This window comes from Pipistrellus hanaki, assembly GCF_964339955.1.
Source record: "Pipistrellus hanaki genome assembly, chromosome: 1".
NCBI lineage: Eukaryota > Metazoa > Chordata > Mammalia > Chiroptera > Vespertilionidae > Pipistrellus > Pipistrellus hanaki.
In genome coordinates, this window is record NC_140503.1 from 129,472,602 (window position 1) to 129,480,585 (window position 7,984).

The 7,984-nt window shown below is 49.3% G+C and overlaps 1 long non-coding RNA gene across 1 annotated transcript in view; it reads right to left on the minus strand.

The window, feature by feature from the left end:
• Positions 1 to 200: 200 nt before the first annotated feature.
• LOC311614394 overlaps positions 201 to 7,984 on the minus strand; it is a 119,157-nt gene continuing 111,373 nt past the window's right edge. The window contains exon 2 of the long non-coding RNA XR_014793635.1: positions 201 to 397. This is a non-coding gene — a long non-coding RNA (uncharacterized lncRNA). The remainder of the gene's footprint in view (positions 398 to 7,984) is intronic.

Genomic DNA, 7,984 nt, shown 5'->3' on the forward strand with positions numbered 1-7,984 from the left:
GCAAGATGTGTAGAAGATGCACACTTTCCAACAAAGACTGAATGAAATAATGAGGCTACATTTAAATTAAATTAACCATTACAACTCCACCTACTGGGACCTGATAATCCACGTTATGGTGGAACATTGCCTGGATATGGGGCTGATAGCTGTATGCAGGCTGGCCATAGCCCCCAGTGACCCAACCTCCCAGACACTCCTTTTTAGCTATTTTTTTTTTTAGTGCCTCTGAGCGGACGCTAGGGCAGGCTGTAAGCAGGTATCTAGGACTTATATCTTCTATAATTGAAACTTTGTAGCCTTGAGTGGAGGCCAGGGCCAGCCAGGGCAGGCAGGAAGCTTGGCTTCCTCCATTGCTGAGGGCAACCCAAGCCTCCTGCTTGCTCCAGCTCCGTGGCTGCCGCCATTTTGGTTGGGTTAATTTGCATACTCGCCTGGTGGGCATAGTTGGTGGGCATAGCAAAGGTAGTTAATTTGTATGTTTCTCTTTTATTAGATAGAATTCTTAAGATAAAAACAGATTTATGGTGGGGTCTTGAAGGTTTCTCCTGAGTAAAACATATGAGCTTTGGTATCTGCCCTAAACTTTTCATTTCCCACTTTCATGCTTTAGAACCTTTCCTGTAGATTATTAAAATAGCCTCCTCCTAGAAAATGAGAGGATCCAAGATGGCTGCTCGGGTATACACCTAGCCGCAGCAGCTCACAACAATTTCAAGGGAATACAACTAAAATGTAGAGTGGACATTGCCCAGAGCTACAGGTAGTCGACTGACTGAAAACTCTACAATAGGAAGGAGGGAGAAAACCAGAAGGAAAATCAGAGGAGCTGAAAAAAAGCCTAAGGTACGGAGACATGCTGCGCGCTCGCATGCACGCGCGCGCGGAGAGGTCTGCGCGCGGAGAGGTCTGCGCGCGGAGAGGTCTGCGCGCGGAGAGGTCTGCGCGCGGAGAGGTCTGCGCGCGGAGAGGTCGCAGCCGGAGAGGAGGAGAGGGCTGGGTGCTGCCTGGCGTTCCCTAGCAGGAAGGAAATAGAACCCCCAGCCTGGGCTGAACCCCCGAACCGGCAGCGCTGAGCCCCAAGTTATGTGCCAGACCCTGGGGACCCAGGCTCCGGCAGGGGGAGACAATCCCGGGGGACGGCGAAATGCGGGGCCCCCGGAGTCGTGCGCACATGGCGCGCAGAGGACTGAATGTTGACTCTGATGCTGGATTACCCTAGCCAGAAGAAACAAAGCCTCCGGTGGTAGCTCTGAGCCTCAGTCCAGACCGCCCAGAACTCCAGGTCTGGGCCAGTCCCTGGGGACCCAGGCTCGGGCAGGGGGAGACGGAGCTGTGAGGTGGAGTCCTGGGAGCGCGGCGAAAGGCCGAGCCCCCGGAGTCGCGCACACTGTGCGCAGAGGACAGTCTGTTGACTCTGATCCTGGACTCCCCTAGTGGGAGGGAGAAAGAAAGCTCCAGACTGGAGGAACGCCACGAGGAGCAGGAGCCCCTGCCGGACACCAGCCAGCCGGGCGCCAGCAAGGAGCCGGGCGACGGGGCCCCCAGTGGGGGGGGTGCCCCTGAGCCTTCGACTGCTGAGCGCTGGCAACGGAGCCAAGGACGGGGGCTGCTTCCTGGGCGGCGCCGACCCCGGCAACAGGCTGGAGCAGCGCGGGAGCCCGCGGAGAACAAAGGGGTGCCACAGGCCAACTTGCTGAGCTCCCAGGACAAGGAGGAAGAAACCAAAGAAGTTCTCAATGTGAAGAAATCAAGTGAGAGCAAATGATAGTAAAATTACTTAAGAAAGAATACAAAGAAGATCTTGAAAAATCAAAGACTAAGTCAGAACTCAACGCACCAGCCAACATTGCAACATAAATGTGTTTTGTTTTTTTTTTAAAAAAGAAAAAAAAAAGAGAAAAAAGGGACAGAATGTTGGAACAGCGGCGACCAGGCCTAGAGTGGCCAGGCACAAGGCAGTGGCAGCTGGGCCCGGAGCAGCAGTGGCCAGGCCCCAGAGCAGCAGCAGCCAGAACAAGAGCATCAACGGCCAGCACTGGAGCAGCCAGACCTGGGGCAGTGGCAGCCAGGCCTGAGGCAGAGGCGGCCAAGCCCAGGGTGGCCAGTCCAGGAACACCTAGACACGGAGTGGCTGGGCTCGGAGAAGCCCGGTCCAGAGCAGCCGGGTTGGGAGCAGCCAGGCCCAGAACAGCAGTAGCCAAGCACGGAGCATCCAGGCTGGGAGCGGCCAGGCTCGGAGCAGCCGGGTCGGGTGCGGCCAGGCCCGGAGCAGCGGCGGCCAGGCTGGGAGCTGCCAGGCCCGGAGCAGCTGGGTCTGGTGTGGCCAGGCCTGGAGCAGCGGCTGCCAGGCTAGGAGCGGCCAGGCCCGGAGTAGCAGCTGCCAGGCTGGGAGCAGCCAGGTCCGGAGCAGCCGGGTCTGGTGTGGCCAGGCCTGGAGCAGCGGCTGCCAGGCTGGGAGCGGCCAGGCCCGGAGCAGCCGGGTCTGGTGCGGCCAGGCCCGGAGCAGCGACTGCCAGGCTGGGAGCGGCCAGGCCCGGAGCAGCCGGGTCTGGTGCGGCCAGGCCCGGAGCAGCGACTGCCAGGCTGGGAGCGGCCAGGCCCGGAGCAGCCGGGTCTGGTGCCGCCAGGCCCGGAGCAGCAGCTGCCAGGCTGGGAGCGGCCAGGCCCGGAGCAGCCGGGTCTGGTGCGGCCAGGCCAGGAGCAGCGGCTGCCAGGCTGGGAGCGGCCAGGCCCGGAGCAGCAGCTGCCAGGCTGGGAGCGGCCAGGCCCGGAGCAGCCGGGTCTGGTGCGGCCAGGCCCGGAGCAGCGGCTGACAGGCTGGGAGCGGCCAGGCCCGGAGCAGCAGCTGCCAGGCTGGGAGCGGCCAGGCCCGGAGCAGCCGGGTCTGGTACGGCCAGGCCCGGAGCAGCGACTGCCAGGCTGGGAGCGGCCAGGCCCGGAGCAGCCGGGTCTGGTGCGGCCAGGCCCGGAGCAGCCGCTGCCAGGCTGGGAGCGGCCAGGCCCGGAGCAGCCGGGTCTGGTGTGGCCAGGCCAGGAGCAGTGGCTGCCAGGCTGGGAGCGGCCAGGCCCGGAGCAGCGGCTGACAGGCTGGGAGCGGCCAGGCCCGGAGCAGCCGGGACCGGAGCAACCGGTCCCAGAGCAGCCGGGTCGGGTGCAGCCAGGCCTGTAGCAGCAACAGCCAAGTCCAGAGCAACTAGGTCGGGAGCGGCAGTGACCAGACCCGGAGCAGCTGGTTGTGGAACGAACCAGAGCAACAGAGGCCAGGCCCGGAGCAGCCAGGCCCGAAACAGCTCGCTCCTCGCCTGTACCTGCCCACGGCTGCCTCTCAGACATGGCTGGAAACTTTTGAGGGAACTTGAGGGTCTGCTGAATCAAGTGATGAAGGCTTAGATCTGGATGTGTTGAGTTAGTATAGCGCTGGGGTGTTGATCTGTGAGTGCCTTGGGTGGGGCCTGGATGAGGCTGGTTGACCTATTTGAAAATGTCTTTTGTGTGAAGTGTATCATTGGGCATGTGGAGGTATTATTGATATGAGAAAATGCTAAGCAACAGATTTACTATCTGAAAAGGGATTTACTATCGGGGAAAGGGAGGGAGGAAGAGACTGAACATAAACTGTGCACCTATGGATGAGGACAATGGGGGATGGGGAGGGGGCAGAGGGTGGGGTGGGAACCTGGTGGAGGGGGGAAGAAATGAGGAACCTTTGTAATAATATGAACAATAAAGATTGATTTAAAAAAATAAATAAATAAAATAAAATAAAATAGCCTCCTCCTTTATTGTATTTGATAACTTACACTGCACATTTATCCCATCTTAGATGCAAAGGTACAGAGATGAATCTCAAGGAGCTCACATATAAGTGGTAAAAATCAGAAGTTATTAATATAGTGTGATAGGTATTGGTGTAGACAAGATGTTATGGGAAGAACCCCGCAGGGAACTGGCCTTGGTTTGGTAATTAGCGAAGTGAAGGAATTCAACTCTTGGAAGTGACAGATGCTTTCATTTGAACCAAGTATCAAAGGATGCATAAAAGCAAGCTAGCCAGTGGGAAAGAGAGAGTATGTATAAGCATTCCAAGCAAAATAAATAGTGGAGGGAATTCAGGTACTGTAAAGAAACTTCTATACCATATGAAAAGTTTGGAAATATTCTTAAAGATAGTTGGTCATTTATCTCTATATTCCATCCTTCCATACTATGAGATAGCTTTTAGAAACAATGTTATTGAACCTGAATTTGGATTTCACCTATATTTCTAGCTGTATCACTAGATTTCTCCATGCACTGACTTGCCAGCTAAACAGAATGCTTGCTGTATCCCAGACATGCTGCTCCATGAGGACTGCAAGTCCTTCTCTCCCTTATCAGGTCCGTAGAGATCTGCCTGCAAGGCTCAAATGTCACCCCCACCAAAGTGCTTCTCTGAACTTTTATCTCCTATCACCACTGTAGGTCAGTGATTTCAACCGATGTGCCACAAGAATTTTTAAGATATGCAATACCTGACCATTGAGTCAGGGGCACTGACCTCTTTTCCTTAAACTGTCCTTAAACTGTCAGATAAAAAAATGACAACAGCCGTGTATCATCTAGCAGAGTAATCAAAGATAGTCCAGACATCTTCTCTGATATTGAGTCAACATCCTATGTTGCTTCCTTAAGGATTTTAGAGGTGGCAGGGAGGATAGTTGGAAACTGATAAGGACAGGGGTTCCAGGTTCTATTTGTCGATTTAAAGTAGCCCTTGTATGTATCTCTACTTACTATCCTAGAACATATATACTTATGGTTCCTTTTTAAAGTGCTGTGTATTAACCTGTGAGCTTAATCAAAACCATGGCTATGATGCCCTAGCCAGTTTGGCTCAGTGGGTAGAGCATTGGTCTTTGGACTGAAGGGCTTCAGCTTCCCTTCTGGTCAAGGGGACTTGTCTCAGGTTGCAGGTTCAATTCCTGGCCCTGGTTGGAGGCAGCCAGTCAATGAGTCTCTATTGCATCAATGTTTCTCATCTCTTCCCCTCCCTGCCACACTCTCTCTAAAAATCAATGAAAGAATATCCTCAGCTAAGGATTAACAACAAACATGGCTATGACTAGAAAGAGGTATGAAAGATTTATTGGGTGCTAATAACATTATTTTGCCTTACTTGGGTGATAGTTACTTGGGAGATGTTCACTTTGAAAAATTTATCATGATGTAGTAGTCTTTTAATTTTACATGACCTCCCATCTATTTTAGAATACCTTGCTTAATCTTGCTTTACATAATTTATAGCCAGCCTATCCTGTCAGTTTTCTTACAGATGGCTCCTATGCTGCTTGTCTTGGTTCTTCTTCTTTCCCTCTATGGACAGGCCTCCTCATTTGACATCAATAAAACATACCTTTTAAAATGTTCTGCTATCCTATTTCCCATTCCTCCAATTCTGAGGGTTCTGAGCCCACAGCAAATCCCTAACGTCTCTTATTAGTGACAGCTTCCTTCCTAGCTCTGGACTCTCAGGCCCTCCCCCTCCTTCCTACAAGAAGTGGACGGTTCTCTCTATATATGTATGTGTCAACTATCTTTGACCTCAGCTTTATTTACCCAAAAACTGAAGTCAGAGCCATGACTTTTAGGTTGCTGCAGACTCTGACCTGCAATGCTGAAAAATATTGCTCAGTCTTTACAGTTGACAAGAATATTCCTTCCTAGGAAATGTAGCATATTGGCTTTTGAGGGGAAATCAGTGTTTAAATTTGAATTAAGAAGAACTTCTTTGGATATGAGTCTGAGGAGATGGGGAAGAAGAAAGGAAGAATATAGTTATTTCAGAATTGTGATTGATTTTAAGATATGTCTTCATTATTTTAGAAAGAGCCAAGAACAATATGTAGTAACTGCTAAGCTACATTTTCATAATTCCGAGAATGCAAGAGGTCTTTCTTTTAATATACTCATATGATATTTGTAGTCATCTGCAATCTTTAGTTTCAGGGGAATGGAAAACTTTTCTCTGAGGGATCTACAAGTTCGAACCTCCCCCAGTCTAACCAAGCCAAAAATGGTTGACATTCACAGCCCAGTAGAATATGTTACAATTATCTATCCATACTGATCAATTTTAGAAGGTCCTACTGTCATGTGATGTGGTTTCTTCTTTATGTGGCATATTAACTAACAAAAGGGGAAAAACGCAAAATTAACTGACTGCCATGCTGTGTGTGGCCTGGTGAATAAACAAAAAGTAATGTGGGAGCCCTAACCAGTTTGGCTCAGTGGACAGAGCATCAGTATGAGAACTGAAGGGTCCCAGATTCGATTCCGGTTAAGGGCATGTACCTTGGTTGCAGGCACATCCCCTGTGGAAGGTGTGCAGGAGGCAGCTGTTCGATGTTTCTCTCTTTGATATTTCTAACATTCTATCCCTCTCCCTTCCTCTCTGTAAAAAAATCAATAAAATATGTATTTTTTAAAAGGTAATGTGGGAGTATTCAGTCAACAATATTTATAAACAAATCGTATACAATATCACATAGCAAAAGTCTAGATCAGCGATTTTTAACCTTTTTCATCTTATGGCACACAAACTACTAAAATTCTGTAGCACGCACAAAAATGTTTTGTCGATCTGACCAAAAAAAATAGGTATTAATTTGATTCATTCTCACTGAACAGCTATTGTTGTGTTGACTGTTGTCTTTTCTTAACAATCTAAGAGAAAAGAGATCAGTGCTCTAACTACTCAGGTATTGCATATTTTAAAAGTTCTTGCAGCACACCAGTGTGATGAGGCTAGACTGTTGAAAAATCCCTGGTCTAGATTGTCTTATTTTAGGCAAGTCTAAAAAACAGTTTCCAGAATGGGAAGTGGGGTGAGTTGGGGGATGAGGAACCTGATTCAATCTAGCACAGAGGGCCTCAGCCACCACCCATGCAACTAACCAGCAGAAACAATCAAGCCTAGGCACGGACCATAAGTAGCCAAAACCAGCTTTCAAGCCTTCCCCAGAGGGGCCTGAGTAAGTGGCTGTGAAGCTACATCCATTACCTATTGGCTGACTCTAGCTCCCACATCTTCTATTCTTGTAAGCACAGAGCTGGCTGACAGCAGGAGCACCATAGAGCCTGGATATAGTAAATGTGCAAAGTTTCTATTACCATAGCTGCTGCTCACACCACCATTGTTAACACACTGCCCTTAACCACAGGGTTCATGACAGCTTCACTGTTGGCTTCACTCTGATGATAAGGACTAATGTTGTCTGAGCCCTTATTTGCCAGGCAGTGTACCAAGAATTTTTTTCTTTTCTTTTTTACTTACAACACAACAGATGCCAGCAGGCATGGACTACTATTACTAACTACTACTTACCGATAAGGAAAATGAGACTCAGAAAAATTGTTACTCACTCACAGTCATTCAGTCAGGTGAAGAGCTAAAATTTGAAGATAGAAGTTCTGAGTTCAGACAGAGCCCCACTCTTACCACTTATCTGGTACCACCTCTTCACCTGGTCTGGTAACATTTTATTACCAACTTTCCTCTATTAACTGAGTCCTCTCAACTTCCAGGCACAGTGATTCATCACAGTTCTCTGTGTATGACACTACAAGATTCAGAAGTTCTCATTTGTTGAAATCAGACCCAGGACCTACTGTCTCAGGCAGTGAGAATAATGGCACCCTTCTCTGCTGCTTAGAGGGATGGAGTTAGGAATAGCAGTCCACCCCAGGTCTCATGAGTATGAAACTTACAGGAAGTCCTATTCTAGGAAGAACCAGAATGTCCCCATTCTTGGCTGGCTTGACAGTCCATTTTCCCACCTTGATCTCTATGCACTGTAGTTTAGTTTGAACTTTTATGTGTATATCTTTGATTTTCAAATTTCTATTTCCTGTTAATTCTATCTATTCCAAGAGATGACACATATGAAATTTACATTCATTAGAAGATAAAAGCAAGCTTTGAAATGAAAGAAAAATAACATTT